Below are 3,590 nucleotides of genomic sequence, written 5' to 3'. Positions count from 1 at the left end.
AAAAGACATGACAAAATAATAATAATTTATAAATTATCAAGGGTTCGTGAGGGTAGGGAGCGGGTAGGGAGGGAGTGATACCAAGGGCTCAAGTAGAAAATGTTTTGAGAATGATGATGACAACAAATGTGCTTGACACAATGGATGCATGTATGGATTGTGATATCAGTTGTATAAGCCCCCAATAAAATGATTTTTAAAAGAAAAAATAAAACATCCCTTAGAAGGGAAGCTGAAGGGACCTCAACTCACCTGCTTTGGCCGCATCATCAGGAAAGACCAATGGCTAGGAAAAGGCCATCATGCTTAGCAAAGCAAAGGGAACCCTCAGTGCTATGTGACACATGGACTAAAACATGAAAACGACCACGAAGAGGATGTCGGACGTTATATGTAAAGTCACCCCATCAAAGAGACAGGACAGCAGTGTCCACAGATGAGGGTGGTTTTGAAAAGCATTTCTGAGGTCCTAGTGCCATCTAGTGGAAATACAGCATTCAGTTCCCTCCAAGCACATGAGGACGAGCCTTGAGAAAGAAAGGTGTGACGAATCAGCAGGGATGTTGCTAGTTTTGACTCCAGGTACATTTTTTTTTAAGTCAGGCAAGTCCCACTGCTGTGATCATCAGGACAGGGCAGTGAGCTGCTCACAATGCCCTCTTGTCGTGGTGTGATGGTTACAATTTGCCCACTCCTGCTTTGGACAATTTAACCTTATTTTCTCATCTGAAAAATTGGGAAAACACTACCTAGCCAGAGAGCTGCTGTGGGAATAAGTGAAATCGAGGGTGAGAAGCGTCTGAGGCAACTGAAGGCCCTGTCAATGACTCGCCTTCAGCACCCGGGGGCCCCACATGCGTCAAGAGTAGAACTGTGCTCCATAGAGTTTGCAATGGCTGATTGTCCTCGACGTCTAGCCCTTTCTTCAGAGGTGTCGGTGGGTAGACTTGAACTTCTAGCCTTCTAGCTAGTAGCTGGTAGCTAGTCACCATTTGACCACCCAGGGACTTCCGGCCCACGGGGAGCACTTCCTAAATGTTCACGGCTGCTGTAACACTGAGAAGGCATGACGAGAGCTGGGGTCGGACAGAGGACCTGGCTGCATTAGAAATCCGTGACCTTTCATCCTGCTGTCCTGAGAGACCAGTCCTGGAGAAGGACGTCATGTTGGGCAGAGGAGAGGGGCAGAGAGAAAGAGGACGGGCCTCAAAGAGATGTATTGACACTGTGGCTGCGGCGACGGGTTCGAGCATAAGAACAACTGTGAGGATGGCCCAGGGCCTGGCAGTGTTTCAGTCTACAGGGTATCAGGGCACTATGGATCGGAACCAACTCGATGGTACCTAACAGCAGTCAACCCGCTAAGACAGTTTGGAGCTCTTTTTTTAACTTACAGTCTTATGCTTATGTTTCTGAGCCTTCCGCCCGCATTACTGAATCACTTCTTCACTCGAGAATACTAGTGGTTCTTCCTGCCTCTCACCTGAACCTAAACACCCGTCTACCCCACCCGCACTGTCCGCTCCTCCAGCCCACACGGCCTGCGCCCTCACTTCTCTGCTGCCCACTGGCTTCCCAGCTGTGGTTGTTCCTCTCTCAGATGCACACTGCCTGCCCCAACAAGCCCTTCTCTCCAACACTGAGGTTTCTGTAATTCTTTGCTCCGCAAATCACCCACCCCGTTCCTCTGATCATCATTGATGAGAAAAGACAACAACTGTTCGGGGGCAAGTCAGAAACAGTGTGTTCCAACCTTTGTTTTTGCTGTGAACTACACTTTGCGGTAAGGTGAGCAAACAAAGCCCTAACCTTGCTCTGGTCTGGCTGCTCATTTACTTCTAGGTCAGTGATCATTCCCTATTAATAGATTAACTTTTACCTTTGAACCTCTTCTTACCACATAGAACTGTGAGATAGTGACCTGTTTTTCCTACCACGTCCTGCAGTGGCTGCCTCAGACACCACCTTTTCTCCCCAGCGCTAGAAGACGCTAGAATCAGGTTTGCTGTTGGGTGTATGTTGTGTGCTTCTAATTGGGAGAGGAGGTTGAGTAGCATGTAGCGTGGAAAGCACGAATCCCCTTCAGTTAAGTGCCTCCTAAGGTTAGGGTGGGATCAAGTTGAATCCATCGATCTGTTTAGAGAGAATTGCCATCTCACGTGGAGAGAGCCAATCCACAAACATAGTGCGTTATTCCACTTATTTAGATGGTTTTCACATCTTTCAGAAAAGTTTTGTTGTTGGACTTATTCTAGGATATATAATATGTTTGTTATTTAATGTCTTACTAGATATTTAATGTCGTGATATTATTGTAAAAGGTATTTTTAACTTTTCAGTTTCCCATACACAAAGACGATTGATTTTTGTATGTAAATTTTGTACAATAACTTCACTGACTGCACTTATCCCAGTAGTTTATAACTCCTTTGTATATTCTACATACACCCATTTATCAACCAATAAACAAGAACAGTCTTGCTTTCTTCTTTATAATTCAAATGGTTTATCCTCCTGATAATGGGCCTTCAAAGTACATGAAACCTAAATATTAGGCAAATAGAGGCAAATATTCAAGTATAGTTAGATATGTAAATAACTCTGTCAGTAAGTGACATAAACAAAGGAAAATAGCAAAGATCGAGTTAAACCAAACCAAACCTACTGTCACCAAGTTGATTCTGACCCATAACAGCTCTACGGCCGGAGTAGAACAGCTCCATAGAACTTTCCAGGGCTGTAAATTTGTATGGAAACAGACAGCCTCACCTCTCTCCTGTGGAGCAACTGCGGGGTACAGATCACCAACCTCTTAGTTTTTAGCCCAATTATTAAGCTGTTGCACCCACAGTTCCACGAATCTTTCGGTTATTGATTTCTAGTTTAATTCCATAGTGGCCAGAATCTTGCTTTATGAACACAAATATCACTTTGGTCAGTTTTTTGTGTGCATTCAAAAGGAATGTGCACTCTGCTATTGGGAGGAGTGTTCTATAATTACCATGGGGCTGAGGTTGGTGATGCATATACATATTTTTAGCCTATGTGAATCTACGGTGACCAGCGAAGGCCTCTGCCACATTGGCTGAAAACAAGTACTCAATCAACTTTGTTGGCTAACCTAATGAGTAAGTCTGACACAACTTGCCAATTCTGTCATCACAGAAGTCTTTAAATCTTACCCCAAAAGTGAAAAATAAAACAAGTCACTGCCTTCAAGTCAATTCTGGCTCAGAGTGATCCTACACGTCAGGCTAGAACTGCCCCCTGTGAATTCCCATAACTCAGAACTGCCCCTGTAACTCTTCGCAGGAGGAGAAAAATCTCATCTTGCTCTTGCAGAGCACCTGGTAATTTCAAATGGCTGCCCTCGTGGCTAGCAGCTGAACGCAAAAACCCACTATGCCACCAATTTCCAGAAACCCGGATGGAAATGTCCATGTCCTCAATAGGAAGAATAATGAAAAGAATTGACTATTGATTAGCCACTGACTCCACCGGTTCTCAAACTTATTTGGCATATTTGCTTTTCCAAAAAAAAGCAACAAAACAAACTCAGCACTCCCTCTAGCAATTAAAAAATTTTGTAC

At 44.3% G+C, this 3,590-nt stretch overlaps 1 protein-coding gene across 1 annotated transcript in view; it reads left to right on the top strand.

Moving 5' to 3' along the window:
* Positions 1 to 1,909: 1,909 nt before the first annotated feature.
* The window catches only part of HAO2 (hydroxyacid oxidase 2), a gene marked incomplete at its 3' end in the record, with an annotated part of 35,173 nt that continues 33,492 nt past the window's right edge, over positions 1,910 to 3,590 (top strand). The window contains exon 1 of the mRNA XM_045283714.1: positions 1,910 to 2,000. The remainder of the gene's footprint in view (positions 2,001 to 3,590) is intronic.

The sequence above is a fragment of the Echinops telfairi genome, unplaced genomic scaffold (assembly GCF_000313985.2).
Source record: "Echinops telfairi isolate 266 unplaced genomic scaffold, ASM31398v2 ScPeMD7_7466;HRSCAF=8504, whole genome shotgun sequence".
In the NCBI taxonomy this organism is placed as follows: Eukaryota; Metazoa; Chordata; class Mammalia; order Afrosoricida; family Tenrecidae; genus Echinops; species Echinops telfairi.
Note: the sequence above shows the minus strand (reverse complement) of the source record. Positions and strands in the feature narration are given on the sequence as shown.